The sequence below is a fragment of the Triturus cristatus genome, chromosome 3_2 (assembly GCF_964204655.1).
Source record: "Triturus cristatus chromosome 3_2, aTriCri1.1, whole genome shotgun sequence".
In the NCBI taxonomy this organism is placed as follows: domain Eukaryota; kingdom Metazoa; phylum Chordata; class Amphibia; order Caudata; family Salamandridae; genus Triturus; species Triturus cristatus.
Window position 1 is genome coordinate 450,103,024 of NC_140584.1, and position 17,736 is coordinate 450,120,759.

General features: G+C 44.7%; 1 protein-coding gene and 1 pseudogene across 2 annotated transcripts in view; both read left to right on the forward strand.

Annotated features, from left to right (window-relative positions):
- The window catches only part of LOC146857521 (uncharacterized), a 178,165-nt gene that overhangs the window by 138,894 nt on the left and 21,535 nt on the right, over positions 1 to 17,736 (forward strand). The gene's annotated exons all lie outside the window — the stretch shown is intronic.
- On the forward strand, positions 5,814 to 7,547 carry LOC146857522 (18S ribosomal RNA; annotated as a pseudogene).

The window sequence follows — 17,736 nt, forward strand, 5'->3', positions numbered from 1 at the left end:
TTTATCTAATTTAAATAAGTGAATGTGCTTTAAGATTATTTCCAATGGGGTTTTATTTTAAGTCACTACCTCCATTATTGTTTATGGGCAGGTATCGCAATACCAGTGACAGGCCATGTATGGTGCTGGATGTACTGGAATACATTTACTACTGTTTTGGGTCATTTTTGGCTATAGTAACTTTAGAAGTACAGGTTGTGAATAGCAATGGGCTTACTCTTTTTTGGATGAGTGAATGTCCCTCCCTAAATCTCTCCTTACACCTCCCTAACCCCCTCCCACTCAGTAGTAAGTATGCTTCTTTTTCCAGCCAGCTCCCCTTGTCCCCCCACATTTACTTCTAAGTAGTAAAATTATACATGTGAGGATCTCCCTCACACATTTGACTAACTATAACTGGTGTATTTCATTTGGAGTATGTGTGTGTGTATGTGTATGTATGTATATATATATATATATATATTTGTTTAAAAAAAAAAGGTTCAAGGGACATTATAGTTAGGTGAAAATATCAGTTAAAATTTACTATTTTAAATTAACAAAACCACTGAAATTCACTAGTTCTAATTTAAGGTAACTATAACTCATGCAATAAAGTAGCTAGAATTGTTGCCCCTGCCATTTACAGTGTTGCCATCAATTATGTCATTTCAGATCTTGCAGATTTGTTATCAATGAGGTCATAGAACATGTAATGAGTGATGTAATATTGTGAAGTAATTAGCAATTTCTGGCAAGGGTGTGAGTTATAGGTACTTTAGGGCATGAGTTATAGATTCTTGAGAAACTAAAATTGGAGATTTTGTTCTTTTTAAAGGATATTTTCTAACTGACATTTTCACCAAACTATAACATCCCTTTCACCTTCGATTTTTTGTATTTAATTAAAAAGGGATTTTTGAATACCTAACTATAACTGTCCTTTAACCTTTGTTTTTTTCAGTGAATTTCTAAAGTTTTTTTAAGGCAAGTTACTATCAATATACAGAACAAGACTAAGACTATTGTTTTTGTCAATAAACATCTCAACAAAGCCTTTATAGTCAAAACAATATTTTGTGCCATCCTTTTTTATTTTAACCACTCTGACCACATAATGCAGCCATCAAATCAACCACAAAGGAGCCCTGCATTCCCAAGCTGAAGAGCAAAAACTCCAGCTCTGGGAATGCTTAAAAACCTCCATACATTTTCCTGGGGTCATATTCTGCCGACCCAGAAACATATGATTATTTTTGTAAGCATTTAAAAGCACCTAAGAAACCATCCTGGTGATGCAACTTCCCAGATAGGGGCACCATCCTGCAGCCCTATGTATGCCAATTAGAAAATTAAGGAAATAATGGGCAGGCCAGGAACAGTGAATAATAACTGAGCAGCTCTGGCAACTCCGTTATTTTTATTCCCTTTCTTATTTTTGTATAATTCATTTTTTTTAGTGCTTCTACCTGGTGGCAACAGCTTTCTGCTCTACCAGGTGGGAGCACAGGAGACCTCCTCGCCCACACTCCTGCAGGCAGGGTAAAAACAGTGTCCCAGGGGATGCCGTCTCTGAGGAACTTAACATGAAGCTGGCTGGGGAGGATGGGGTCCCTGGGAGGCCATGCCTTGCTGCACACGCCCCTCCCCAATAACGTTCAAAAGGCCCCAGTGAATGGGGTCCCTAAGGTCATAAATTGACTTTGGGAAGGGGACATGTATGCCCCTCTCCCTCAATTAAGTTTATCAGCTTAGGCAGATGCAATCCCCAGGGCCTCAAGGAGGCTTGGGCAAGGGGACTGCATGTCCTCCATCAAATAAAATTTGCCGTCCATGGACCCTGGCCCACCCTGGGTTTTTAACATCATTTTTAGTGCAGATCTGTGGATACTTCACAAATTTGCCATACATGATTTCAGAAAATTACATTTTTGGCCCCAGAGGGGTTCTTCTGGGCCTCCTCCCCCATCAGGTATCTTTACCCCGCCCCCTTATATCATTTTTTATACTCATTTCCAACTCAGTCCCTGATTCCTAAAATTGGTGACCATCATATCGTATCTTAAGATCTGTTGGTTCCGCAGATCCTCCACAGAATGAAATATAAAAAGTTCATAGCCTTAATTTTTCAATAATTACTGAACAGATTTATGCCACAAAAAGCACACTTTCTGGTCCAAGATCTAGCTTTCTACCAAATTTGGTGTCTTTCTGTTCAGCAATTTTTGCCGTGTCTCTGTTCAATTTTCTATAGAAAAATTAATGGGAACACCATTTTGGGACCACCACTTTTTCTTGGCCCCCGCTCAAGGAATCAACCTGAAACTTTCCAGGAAGGAGCTGAGGTGGATGAGACTTTATATGGAAAGTTTTGTGAATTTAGCGTGAAAGTTAAAAACAAACCAAAAAATGTTTTGCTATGAAAATGAGACCTAACTACAACTACCGTCACTGAGTTGTTTGTGCGTGTCTGTGTGTGAGGTTGTGTGTGCAGTTCAGCATAGTAAACCTATAATTTCCTATATATGCTTACCTTCAAAACTTTTTGTTACTCGATATGTAAGCAATTACATTTTTTTAATTGTTTCTAAGAGATTCTGGTAGTATATGCTGTCTTTTAAAGATGGGGGTACTTCACATGTTTCCCCAAACTAGAAACAAGCAATAAGACACACTACTACAACAGCTACCACCATTATGACCACCATCTAACTTACCTGGTTTCAGCTGGCCATCTTCCATCAGGCTATTTCAAGTGAATAGAGTAGACATATGCATCTACCAAATACAACATTTTTTATTATGAACTGATGAATTATTCAGGAAACATTCGACTTTTTAATTTTTTGTCATATTTCATTTTATGGTGAATTTTTGGGTACTTTATTATTGCCAGTGCTTGTTTTAAGTTAGGGATGGTTAGATTGACTCCATCTATGGGTAAGAGACAGTGATAGTATTCCAGTACATTTATTAGATTCCCTATTATGTCATTGTATGACATTGACTGAGGGTTAGGCAGGGGGTCATTTCTTAACTGGATCATTGCTACACAAGTAGAAAACCATATCCCTAATAGGGTTAGGCAAATTGAGACAGATCTGTTTGTTACAAGAAGAAAAAGGTGTATCCTCAGGTCCTATTAGGAGGAGGGAGCAATTGACTTAAGGAGAAATTAAAAAAGAAAGACATAAAGGTGCAAAAGTTATTGTCATTTACTAGATGCTGAGAATCACCAGGAGTAACAATTAACATAAAGAACTGTTGAAACTGTGTAGGTGATCCTGCCAGGGAAACTGTTCAAAGGCCGATTGATTAAAGGATTTGGAAGCAGGAACTATAATTTACATTTGATACAAATAAGCCCGCTTCACCCCCTTCGTCTTCAACATACTTACTGATGGAACAGTGCTGTTATATCTCTTTTGGGTCTGTAAAAAATTATAGCTACAGGTGTGTGAAATTACACCTGAGACACACCTACATGATTCTAGCAAAATGTGCCTTCCAACGATAATGATGACGTTATGTACTTAAAATAAATACGCAAAACACATTATATCATTAACGTGACTGTTCGAAATTCCCAGCTGCTCTGGAAGTCTCAATGAGGGCTCATTTGAAGCTTCAAGCCTAGGAAGGGCTCCAGGAGGCCAGATACATCCTCTTAAATGTCCACCTCTGTCACACGCTGTGCACAGATTACAAGAATGAGTATTGCTCTGGTGGACTCATGATGAGGATGCCGGGACCTGGGTCCATGCGCTGGCCTGCCTTCTCGCAAGTGCTTCAGATGGGGTACTGCAGGCATCCAGAGGGCTCCTCATCTTGGCTGTTTGAGAAACCCTGACCCAGCCCTGGGTTATTGCTCTGGTTGTCCACGGGTAAAAGCTCCAAGTTTCTGGGCTATATTATCCAGTCCACTGTGTCGCAAAGTGCCCGGGATGGGGTCTCTCAGGCACCGGGAGAGCTCCACTATTTCACTGGATTAAAAAAAGCTCTGACCAGCCCCAGAGCTCTGGTGACCCTGGGATACAATCCCACATCTTGGACTCCATTATTGAGTCTTCTGTGTCACAACGTGCCTGAGATGGAGTCCCACAGGCAATTGGGGGGCTCCCCTGATTGCCTGTGTTAAGAACCTCTGACCGGGCCCTGGGCAAGAGCTCCAGCTGGCCCAGGGCTGGAAGCCTCCATCCCTGTGCTCCATTCTCCTGCTTCCTTTGTCGCAAAGTGTCCTGAAGGGGCCGAGCAGGAGTGGGGAAAGCTGACCAACTTGGCCAGATTAAGAAGCTCTAACCGGTCCCCGGGTCAGAGCTCCAGTTCATGTTCATTTTCTGTGTCGCAAATTGCTCTTGAAGGGGTCCCGGAGGCCTGGGGAGAGCTTCACTGCTTGGCTGGGTTAAGAAATTCTGATCCGACCCCGGGCCTGAGCTGCCAGTGGGGTAGAAGCTGCCATCCCTGGTCTCCGTTCTCTTGGCCACCATATCACTGGAAATGGTCTTACAGGCCTGGAGAGGGCTCTCCTGCTTGGCTGAATGAAAATGCTTTGGCCGGGCCCCAGGTCAGAGATATGGCTGACCCTAGGGTGGAAGACCAGGCCCTCGGCTCCCTTCACCAGCCTGCTGGGTCACTGTCAGCCCAGGATGGGGACCAGACCTGGGCAAGCTTCCTTTTCCGAGCTAGGTGAAAAAAGCTCTGACTGGGCCGTGGGTCAGAGCCCAGTTAGGCTTCCCCACTGCTCCATGCCTGAGGCCCAGCACTGGGGTCCAAGAACCATGCACAAGAAGCCTCTATCCTCTCCAAAGAACAATAGGATCTGATTCCTAAGACATGGTGCAACCAGATGGCTGTCCTTTAAGCCTGGCCATGTGGTCGCTCGTACCCACGCCATCTGGCTGTGCATGCAATAGGAACGCATGGCGTGATCAGATGGCTAGCATGCTCTAGAAGTCCAGATGAAGGCTCATTTGACTCAGCCTGTGCTCTAGGTGGCCAGGTACATTTGCTCAAATGCCCTCCTCTTTGTATCAGTGTGCATGGATTACGTGAAAAACAGGTAGCTTTCTTTCGGATTGGTAGGGTCATTAGGGATTCTCTTTTTATCCATTTGTTTTCCGAGGGTGCCCCAAGGGCCCATCCGGCCTGCCCTGGGCCCCGGGTCTGTGGCTGCTCTTCAGCCCTGTACAATAGGCCCTCCTTCTAAGCCTGCCTTCTCGTACAGCAGGCAGCGATGACAAGCTGACAGCCCGAGCAGGATGGTCAGCCCAGTGACGGTCCTGCCAGCACCATACTGTGATTCATTGTCTACACTTTGTCTGTTTAGGGATGGACTATTTGTTCAGCCTCAGCTGTTGTTTCTAGCACAGAGCTTTCACCCTACATGTCGTCGACTGACGTGAGGGTCTGCCTTTTGTAGAGGTCCTTCCTGAAGGCCACCCCACCCAACAGAGCCAAGGTCATGCAGCATGGCAGTTTTGCCCGATCCTAGTCTGACCAGAGTCGATGGGGTTGGGTGGCGCTAGTCCCAGGTGGTGCCTGGTAGGCTCGGTCCCTGCACGCCACACTGTCAACCTTCCCCACCCAGCGCATTTCTGCAGTAGCTGTTAATGACTGTTCCATGGGGTGTCCTTGATGCCCAGGCCAACACCGTGTGTCTCGTTTGGGCTGTGCCTCAGCCGGCCCTCGGTTCTGTCATCATGGAGCAGGCTGGGCCCTGCCCTGTCCACCCAAACCCTTGCAAGCAAGCAGGGTCTTCCCACAGCAGGCTCTAGATGGGTGCGAAGGTCAGTCTGGGTGGGCACATGGCTCCTCCTCCATCCAGCAGGTGCAACTACCTACATAATCCTGCCAGTAGCATATGCTTGTCTCTAAGATTAATCCATGTATGTGAAGAACACATGACTGGTACAGTGAAATGGTGAATTGGCTCATTAAGTCAGCTATAATTCCTTTGATTGCTCTGCCTGTTTCTTGGATAACTCTGGTAATTCTAGAGCTAATACATGCCGACGATCACTGACATCCTGGGTTGTATGCATTTATCAGACCAAGACCACTCTAGGTTCGCTCAGCTGCATTGGTTATTCTAGATAATCTCAAGACCATTGTACATCCCAGTGACAGCAATAATATATTTGGATGCCTGCCCTTGCAATGGTACTTTCTGTGCCTCTCATGGCGACAGGGAATCAGGGTTCAATTCCAGAGTGGAAGGCTGAGAGATGGCTATCACATCCAAGGAAGGCAGTAGGTGCTCAAATTTCCCACTCCTGACTCGGGGAGGTCGTGATGAAAAATAACAGTACAGGACTCTTTCCAAGGCCTGTGGTTGGAATGATTGCACTTAAAATTCTTAAATGAGGGACTATTGGAAAGCAAGTCTGGTGCTGGTAGACGGGGTAATTCCAGCCCCAATAGTGTATATTAAAGTTGCTGAAGTTAAAAAAAATTGTACTTGATATCTTGGGATTGAGCTGGTGATCCCCCATGAGGCGAACTACCACCTGTCCCAGCATTTGCCTCTTGAACTGTTTACTTTGAAAAAATTAGAATGTTCCATACACACCTGTCGCCTGAATACTCAGCTAAGAATAATGGAATAAGACTCCAGTTCTATTTTGTTGCTTTTTGGAACTAGTACCAGGATTAAGAGGGACGGCCTGGGGCATTCATATTGTGCCACTCACGGTGCAATTTTCGGACTAACGCAAGATGAACCAAAGTGAAAGTATTTTCCAATAATGTTTTAATCAATCAAAAACAAAAGTAGGGGGGTTAAAGATGATCAGATATATTGTAGTACCAACCATAAACGATGCCGACTAGCGGTCCAGTGTAGTTATTCTCAAGACCTGATGAGCATCTTCCAGGGTTCATGGGGGAGTATAATTGCAAGGCTTAAATTTAAAGGAATTTACAGAAGGACAAAATCAGAACGGAAGTCTGTGGCTTAATTTGACTCACCATGGTAAACCTGACATGGTCAGCAGACAGAAAGGATTTATAAATTGATAGTGCTTTCTTGATTCTGTGGGTGGTGGTGCATGCCCATTCTTAGTTAGTGAAGCGGTTTGTCTGGTTAATTCCAATAAGGAACAAGACTCTTCCATGATAACTAGTTGCACAACCCCCCAAGTGGTTGGTGTTCAACTTCTTAGAGGGCCAAGTGGTTTACAGCCACATGAGATTGAGCAATAACTAGGTTTGTGATACCCTTAGAGGTCTGGGGCAGTGAAGGGACCAGCGTGTGTCTACCCATTGCTGACAGGAGTGGATACCCTGCAGAACCCCCTTCATGATTGTCACTGGGAATTGCAATTATTTCCGATGAACAAAGAATTCTCAGTTAGTGCCTGTCATAAGTTCACATTGATTAATTTCCTGTCCTTTGTACATACTGCCTGTCCCTTCTACTGAATGGATTGTTTAGTGCTGTCTTTGGATTTGCCCCACCATGGTCGGCAATTGCCCTGATGGACTATTGAGAGGATGATCAAACTTAACTTTATAGTGGAGGTAAAAGTCATACCAAAACATTCGTAGGTGAACCTGCGAATTGGTCATTAACGACAAAGCATCCGGGGTGACTGACGGGGGCCAACCTGAATCCTCGGCCTCCTCCTAGACGGAACTGAGGCACAGGTAACTGGCAGTCTACGGACTCTGAGTTTTTGTGTGAGGACCGTGCATAGGATGGGCTCCTCTACCCGGTATCCTGCTGACATGCGAGGGTCTGGGATTGGTTACCACCACCCATCTAGAAGGAAATGATGCAACAGAAATCCCTTCTGAGACAGAAACAATGCTCACCTAGCCTGGCCCTGAGAAAAACTGAATCACAGTTACTCCCTTGGCTAGGAACCACTAAAGTGTGTGCCACATGGGCCCTCTCATGCCTGATACCAGTTTTTTGGAGCCACCATGGAGTGGCTCATCCGGCAGGGCAGCCTGGATGAAAATTAGCTGGGGACACCAGGGATTCCTGGCTCCAGTTGGCAGAGACACCATGTCCCTTGAAGCCAGTGCGAACTGACTCGAGGGGTGGGAGGAGGGGTCTAATCTAGTCGCACGGGCTTCTATACATGCACCCTCTCAGGCGGGCGTCATGTGAATCACTTTGATGGTGTGGGAGGCAAATTGGCTCTTCTCCTTTCGTGCCTCTCATGTGGACCTGGAGCCCCAGTTCACCCACATGGCCCAGGGACATCACCTGTACTGGGGACTCTCAATGTTGAGTTGCAGAGCTCGGGCTGTCACCAGGCTGGGTAACAGACTGTCGATGTGCAGGTGGGGGAACCATCCGGTTAATTGGTTGCCTGGTCCCTTGTGATTGGGCCGGGGTTTGAAAACTTTTGCCGTCTCGTTCAGGTTTGTGGGAGGGCTAATGGTGGAGGCCACTTTCCCTACCTTAGGGAGGATGGCATCAGAGTGGGAAGGAGCCTGCGACTCCTCCAGACAGAACTGCTCCTGTAATCTCTCCTGAGAGGTGGATGAAGCCATGATTTTTGCCTGGGACACTTGCTTTCTGCAGATCAGTTGTGCCAGCCATCAGACAGAACATCCTAACCTGCCGGGGCAGAGTGGTGCACCATCTGCAAGGGTTTGCCAGTTTTCAATATGTCCACAAGTTAGCTTGTCTACTGTGTGTTGTTGTGATGTGTTATTCTTAAGGATGATTCAGCTAGTGGAAAAGTATGTCAGCAGCCAAGCAGAACTAGTCTAAATTGTGCACAGCCCCATTCTCTATATTTTGAGAAGATTTGTTAGCGCATGAAGAATGATTAAGTAACAGAACTGTATGACTGATGCAGTAAATTACATTACAAAGCATGAAGACATACAACATACTGGGAAAAGGCTTGAACTCATTCTATACACTACTCATGGTACAAGTCCTCACAGTAAATCCTGACAAGACCTGAGGTCATCTATTTTAGGAATATGAGAGGTGTACTATTCCTGATGCATCATGATGCTAAAATAAATCTCAACCCAAAGCCATCACATGGAAAGTGCTGGCTAGCTATGGTACCTAGAAGCCCTAGCACTGACTACAACCTGGGATGGGAAAAGAACTACATATAGTTGAAGCTGATAGGCCATAGTTAGCTCAGTTTATTAAAACAAAAATATTAAATAGGAGTTTGGCATTTCTTAATTAGATTGCCAACTTCAGTACAATAAGCGATTGCAAATGGCAAACTTGGTTAAATGTTTTGTAACCTTTCTACTGTAAGCCACTTTGGGCCTGATTAAAAAAGATTAACTTACACTCTAGTGTAAGTGTATGCTTGTTTGCTATTAACAAGGGGAATTAAGAGTGGTATCTTACGAGTGCGGAGTCTCTGCACATAAAAATACCTATCTTTTTGTATGGAGACTCTGCAGTTGTAAATAAATCTACTTCTCATAAATTCCTTTGTGAACAGCAATCAATCATAAACTTATACGAACGTGTAAGTTTACCTTGGTGAATCAGACCTGGCTCTTCACCAAGCCCCAACCCAGGCTTGGCCAATATAGCTCCTGCTTCAGCACCAGGATACCCTGCCGGGTGAGTTGTGCGCTATACAACACTTAACATAGATAACATGGTCAAACAGACTTTTGTAACAGACCGTTCTGCACTTTGATTTCTCTCTGTATATTGTACAGGTAGTTTCATATCTGGTGATGTGGGTTTTATAACGAATGTGGGTCCGCAGCACATTTATAATGTTTTTTTTTGTTGCTATGATCAGTGTTACTTACATGGAGGGTTATTTACTAAGGATGTGTGAATGCTTGTGTTACCCTGAATTTTTTTGCACTGCACCTGCAGCTTATGTAATGGAAAATAAATCAACTTAATGCTTTTAATTTCTTTGGGCTGTGCAAGGGCCCGCCCATGATCTTAGTGAAAGATGCCCATAGTCTCAACAAGTGCCCGCAAAAGCTTTAAGTATATGTTTCCTTATGGGACTGTTGGAAAGCTCATAGGTAGAAAGTACTGCACAGGAGAAAGCATGTGAACTGTGAACTATAGATGGGGTCTGGTATTTTGTGAGTGCGTGGACCTTTGGGTATGTTAATGGTTGTGAGTTAGGTGCTTTCTGTTTCATTAAGGACTTGGTAATGAGTACATTCACTGCAGGGAAAGAACAAAGGGATAGATACCTGTTTAATTTTGAACGACAGGGTGATGATGTCTGAGCATATGCCTGTTGATGGCTGCAGAATCCAAGACTGCACTACCCTTGAAACAAACCTCAAGATAGACTTTATCCTTCTGAGTAATTACGTCTTCGACCCACAGATATAAACCTGGCTGTCTGCCATTGGCTTTGAAGGCTTAGTCTCCGTCACTCTCGCTCTCTCTATTCGTGCTAAGTTCCCAGGCTCCCATATAGGCCTATGTATCACCCAAGCTTTCGTCCAGTCCACCTTTTACCAAATAGTAGTGCTTAATTTGTGCCAGTGTTCGGAACTTATTTCAAAGCAACTGCACATATTGATGACATTCTACCTCATGTTGGTGCTGTTTCTATTTTTGGGAGAGCACATCAGTGAATAATTTAATTATTTTATATATATATTCACAGAAAAAACCATAGGTTTCAGGCACGTTATAGTTAGGAATTAGCATTTAAAAAACCTCAGAAATTCACTGAAAAAACCATAGGTTTCAGGGGTGTTATAGTTAGCTGGACTTTTCACTTGTACAAAACCATTGAAATTCCCCCGTTATAGTTAGTTCAGCTAACTATAACTCGCGCGCCCGCAATGCACTGCTGATGACGTCACATATTACATCACTCATGACATGGTCAGTGACATCACTCATGACATCACTGATGACATCTCAAATGACATCACTGATGACATCACTGATGACATCATCCAGTGAATGTGTGTTTTTCTGAAAATTAAATATGTTTTATATATGTATATCTCAAGGTCGATGGAAGAATAAATGGGTATATAAGTGTCTAAATGGATGATTTGTTTTTGAAAAATTGATTGTGTAACTGACTGATTAAGTGTATCATAGTGAATACATGGCTTAGTGAGTAATGTTTAAATATGTAAATATCTGTATCAGTCTCTCACTTTGTGTATAAGTGGCTGCATGGGTTGGTGAGTAGCTACATGGGTGTCTATATAGGTTATTAGTTGGTTTTTTGAGTATCAGTCTGAGTGTCTGCATGGTTCGGTGGGGGTTATTACGTAGTGCATAGGTGCATGAATGAGTGACTCACTGTTTGTATGGGTTGAACACAGCATGTGTGCAGGACTGTATGGGTGGATGAGTGTGTGTATGGGTGTGTTAGTGAGTGAATGACTGTCTCAATAGTGTCTTTATGAGTAACTACATATGTTTTAAACTAGTATATGTGACTATTGGTGTATATATGTGAGTATATGTGAGAGTGAGAGATTGAAAGAGTTCCTGTATGAATAAGTATGTGTTTCTTTAAGTGATTGTTTAAAAGACTAAGTATGTGTAAGTTTCCGTAGAAGTAAGTATGGTGGTGTGTGTATAACTGTATATGCAAGTAAATGTATGTTTGATTCTTTATTAGCATGAGTGACTGTGTGTGAGTAACTCTATGGATGAGTGGCATTGTGTAACAGGATGTATAGGTGTATGAGTACATATGATGAGTGAGTACATGTATGAGTGACTGTATAGGACTGTTGGTGAATGAGTGGATGTGTATGTGGATCTTAGAATTACTGAAGAGGTTGTTGTAACTGGTATTGGTATGTCCATTGTTTTGAAAATTTTAGTCTCTATTTTTGAATGTGTGTATCAAAGGTTATATTAGGGTGAGAGGAGGTCTGCCACTCTATCACAAGGATGATGTCATCAGTGATGTCATCAGTGATGTCATTTGAGATGTCATCAGTGATGTCATGAGTGATGTCACTGACCATGTCATGAGTGATGTAATATGTGACGTCATCAGCAGTGCATTGCGGGCGCGCGAGTTATAGTTAGCTGAACTAACTATAACGGGGGAATTTCAATGGTTTTGTACAAGTGAAAAGTCCAGCTAACTATAACACCCCTGAAACCTATGGTTTTTTCAGTGAATTTCTGAGGTTTTTTAAATGCTAATTCCTAACTATAACGTGCCTGAAACCTATGGTTTTTTCTGTGAATTTCAAAGGTTTTTTAAATGCTAATTTCTAACTATGCCTACAGAGATAGGACAAGTGAAGAAAGAAGAAAAAATGCACAGAAAGAAACAAAAGAAGTGCAGAAAGAAGCAACAGAAGTCCTCAAATATGAAGATAAGTGCAGGAAGAAGGATAACGTGCAGAAAGAACAAAAAGAAGAGCAGAAAGAAGCCTTGTTGCAAAATCATCCTGTACCCTCAACTTTTTCAGACGGATACTGGTGGTAACTGAGTCTGACTAACCAGTCCTAGAGCCAGTGCTATGTTAAAAGACACTTAGAATACAGTGAAAACACCTACATACACTAGGGAACATTATGCGTTGGGGTCCCCCTGTGATTAGCATGACCTCCTCTGTAAGCCCCTAGTATATAATAGGGCATGGGGATTAAAACTACCTCTTAAAACAGGCCACAGGGCGTTTTTGCACACGTTAACTCAGGCCCCGTCCCCTCCATTCACCACTGTGTAAACACGCCCTGTGTCCATTTTTAGTTGGGAGATTAAGTTCATTTGAATCCTGAGGGTCCCTAGGGTCCAACTAGCCCACTAGGTACCTCCAGTAAGTGCCACAGAGCTGCGTTGCAGAGAGGTGTAAAAAGTGGCACGGCCTGGACCACCTCTCTGCAATGCAGCTCAGTGGCGCTTACTGGAAGCACTTGGCGGGCTAGTTAGCCCCCAGGGGCCCTCAGTATTGAAGGGAAATTATATCCCCAATTTAAAACGTGCCATAGTGCGTGTTTGCACACGTCACCTCAGGCCCCGTCCCCTCCCTTCACCACTGTGTAAACGCGCCCTGTGGCTGTTCTAAGTTGAGAGATTAAGTCCCCTTGAATCCTAAGGGTCACTAGGGTCAAACTAGACCACTAGGTACCTCCAGTAAGCGCCACAGAGCTGCGTTGCAGAGAGGTGTAAAAAGGGGCTTGGCCTCAGAACACCTGGCTGCAGCGCAGCTCCCTGGCGCATACTGGAGATGCCTGTTGGGGGCGCGTTTGCAGAGTGCTGCACGGAGGGGGCATGGCCTCCGGCACGATGCCAGTCTTTTATTTATTTTAGTTTTTTAAGAAGGGGGGCTGTTTGGTTCCCCTTCTTATTCTAATTTATTGGCCCTGATGACCCCATCCCCCAGGGCCAGTCTCCTAATTATATTTTTTTGACCCCAATCCCCAGGGCCGGCCACTGTTTTTTATTATTTTTAAAAAATATATATTTATAGACACACCTAGGACATGCTGGACAAACCGTACGTACCTATCACCATGACGATTTGCGTGATATTCATTAAAAGGCGACTATGCATGCAATGAATCCACGTGGAATGTATTTACACCACTAGTGAAGCTCTGACATGTCTGATGCCCTACCGTGCCTAATCCTGGTAGACACCCTTGTCGTTTATTTATACAAACATGGGTAGCTATTGACGGGCACATTTAATACACATGCACACCAAGCCATTCAAAGGGGATTCGACAAAAATTCGACCAAAACTATGCAAGAAACCCCCCTCACGGTTAATAAAACACACATCCACTGCCGGATGTGTAATACTTTTTATTTTACTCTCTGGAAAGGGGACGAACATCCCTTGAGAGTCACAGCGTGCTCCTGACAGAGCCCAATGCTGTGTTACACCCACCATTGCCTGCCGAGTGCCACACACCTCTGTGTTGTATTCCACTAGCTAGTGCATATGCTATGACACTCTCTAGCCCATGTGCACTGTAACACCACCCCGTGAATATGTCATGCCACACTTGTCTTTGCACGGGTTATATTGCCCCATCTAACGTGCCTTTCTCGATGCCTATGTTATAACGCACAGTGCTATGCCATACATATTACAATCTGGGATCCATATCTTTGTCACAGTGCATATGCAACGTTACACTCCCCAGCACATATTTTATATTACAACTTTAGAGACTAGTTAGGTTACACAACACTGCCCTGTGCATATTACACTCCAAGGCGCATATCGCATAGCACACGCTAGTGCCTGTGCTATCTCGCGCTCTCCAATGAATCTGTCATTGCGCACAATGTATTGCATATTATATTTCACGCCCGGTTCATCTTATATCACACTTTTTGGTGCATAGTTTATACCATACACTATATCTAGTTTTCATTTTCAATCGTGCTCTCAGGACTATGTTCTATATAACACTGTGTTCACCTACCCTTTTCACGGGCATTACATTTTGCGATAGGGGGTGGAGGGTCAGGGGGTGTTTCTGCCAAGTGAGCCCGGAGTCACAGTCACAAACGTCCTCTTCTTCCTGAATAAAAGTGAGATTATGCTGCATACTTCATATTTTAAGTAGTTCGCACAGACACAATGTTTTAAAAACAATAAAGTTCCTAATACCCACCTTCTCTGAACAGTTAGCTTGCTGCCCCATCCCCTTCCTCCCTATCCTCTGTTGTGTGAATCCATGGACTAGCCTCCTCCCTCCTGCCATGCATGGTCTGATGTGCTGCCACTGCCCTCAATTTAGTATGATGTACCAGTCCACTCCTCCTGCCCTCCATTGCCCAATTCTATGCCCCATCATTGACCTCCTGCTTAAACTCTGTGCTTAGCTTGCTGCCCCTATTCTCCTTCCCCCTGCCCTCCGAAGTCTTTGTGCATGCCCCTGCTCCATCCTTTTTGCCCACCATGTCCCATGGACCTGCCACTCCTATCTACTCTGAGTGTTCTGTTGAGCTGCCACTCCCCTCCCACCTGCCTAGCATTGTCAGATGACTGTAACCTGTCCCTGCCACCTCCACCCTGCCTGTCCACATGCCATGCCCCTATCCTCTTCCTCCTGTCCTACATGGTCCATTGTACTGCCACACCCTTCTGCCCTCCCTGGTCTGTTGTGCTGCAACTGCTCCTCCTGCCTGCCCCGTGTGGTCTGTTGTGAGGTCCCTTCCCCTGAACTTTCTTGTCTGTGCACAGGTCCTGACCCTCCCTTCTATCCTCCATCGTCCTTTGTGCATGCCCCTCCACCCTCCTTCTTGCCTATCATAGCCATTGTGCTGCCACTAACCCTCCCACTTGCCATGCATGGTCTTCTGTGCTGCCATGGCCCCTCCCACCTTCCCTGTGTGGTCAGTTAGCTGCCCCTGACCCCCTCCCACCTTCCCTCCATGGTCTGTGTGTATGCCATCACAGTCTCACTGTTGCTCTTCATGGTGTGTCTTGCTTCTAGTGCCCATCCTGCCTGACCTCCATGGCTATCTTGCTGCTCCTGCCCTGCCCCCTTGCCCCCAGCCCTACTCCCTCCCTCCTGGCTTGTCTGTTCCATTGTAATGCCCCTGATCCGTCCCTCCTGCCCTTTATGGTCTGTTATGCTGCAGCTTTCTCTCCTGTCTGTCCATTATGGTCAGCTAGCTACCATTGCCTCTTGCCCCTCTGTTCTCTGTTGTCCATGTGCATGGTCCTGTCCCCTCCCTCTTGCTTTCTATGGATTGTTGTGCTGCACTCCCGTCCTGCATGCCCTGTGTGGTGTATTGTGCTGCTGCAAACCCTGATGCCTGCCCTGCAGGGTCAGTTTGGTGCACCTCTCCATGTCCCTCCTGTCCTCTGTTATCCAAGTCCATGTCCCTATCCCATTTCCTTCCATGATCCAATGTACCATACTTGCGAACATTTTGAACTTGGTAAGAGGGAGATTTTGAAAAAAAACTGGGGTATTGATTTTCCCCTTTGAGTTACATTGAAAAAGAGGATATTGTAGACAGGAGACAGATCAAATAAAGCCCATTTGAGCTTAAAAACATTGGACGTTTCCTGGCTGAATCGGGTCTGTTGGCATGTATGGTTGTACTACCATTGCCTCTTCCTTCTGCCCACAATGGTCTTTTACATTGCCACAGCCTTGAAGGAGGGTAGATTTTGTATCACAGGGGGCCCCTGGCCCGTTCTGTCCACACCTGAAGTATGAGACCCTTGTCCTTGCCCTGCCAGCTGCATTTGTAGGCCGTATTAAATTGACCAGCGGGTCCTGTGTTGCTATATAATTATCCTGAGACATCCTTACCACTCAGCCAGCATAAAACCCCTGTGTAGGCCCTTCTGTTCAATATGTAGGCCTCTTTGTTAAATTGACCATAGCTCTGCAATTTTAGTGTATAGCAGTCTGAAGGCAGGTCTGCGAGGCCTTCTGATCCAAACTAGTAGCCCCCACCCTACCCGAGTGCTCCGTGCTCGGTATCAAAGTTCAACATCCCCCTGAAGCTGTCGACATACAGTAGGCTGCATCCTGGACTGGTACTTGCTTCCTGGGCAGGTTTCCCGCTTTTAAGGAAGTGGCAACCGCAGAGCGTCAAGTTAGGAGAACTGAGGAGATTTTATACATGAATATATTGAATTCCCGTACAATACCCATTATTTTCTGCTTGCTCTATGGAACTTACGATAAGCGATTGGCCTGAGAGACTGACGTTTTCACCCAGTCCATTGTCAGCATTAAGTGGGTAAATGACGAAATGTCTGGTAAAATCTGCAGACGAAGCTTTTGGGTAGCATACGTAGGTAGATGTAGCGTGCAAAGGAGCCCACAAAATGATATAAAAAGGGAGCACCCACAGATATCGACGGACTACCTCGCCGTCTGTATGTAGGTTAACAGGCAGTGCAGGTTTTCCCCAAGAGCTGGGAGCTCTTGTCTTCCTTTGCTTAAAATGTCTTGCTCTGCTTTGCTTGAAGTATCTTATTCTATTTTACCTATATGAAATGTCATGTTATGTTTAACCATTGTTCTCTTTACTTTTGCATTTAAAAGATTTTGTATTGTAATTGCAGGAATGCTTGCTCTAAGAGTAAACGTGAGTGTTCCTAGGTAACATTTTCCTTGGTGTAACTTGTTTCTCATGATGCATTTATAGATGTGTTTTCTCTCTCTCTCTGTCAGTACATTAATTGAGATACAGAGAATATTATGACAGCTGTATGATTATCTGGATTCTGTATTTTGTACTTTATGTCTCTATTCTGCGGTTTCTTTGAAGTTGCATCTTCTCATTAAACTGCCATTGTATTCTGCCTCCAATTCCATGTCTCATATGTCTGTTTTCTTCATTTTTGGAGCAAGCGTTCCTAGGCACCCCGGCTCAAATTAAGGTGCCCCTTTTGTCCCTGACTCACTCTCCTGCTCAGTTCTGTGGTGGCTCCCGGGGATCTGGGGACCGCCCCTAGCTTCCTTGACCCGTAATAGATCTTCCATCCAACAGCCTCTCTTGCAAGTCCTGTATTGTTGGTTTGTTGCCCCTGCCCCCCTTTCCACTGCCCTCCATAGTCTGTTGTGCTTCCACGGCCCTTCCTGCCTGCTCAGTGTGGTTAAATTGTTGCCTTTGCACCCTCCTACCTGCCTTCAATTTTCAGAGTCCGTGCCCCTGGCCTCTGCCTCTCAACAGTATCCTAATGAACAACTAGATTGCTAACATTCTATATTTATTACAAAAGTGTGGAACGCCTGACATCATCTTGATGTAATCAAAACTGTAATACCTAGAGCATTTCCTTTAGAAATTACATATATGAGAGGGTCTTATTGGCATCAAAATTATGGTTAGTGCTCTAAAAGACTAAAATAAGGACATA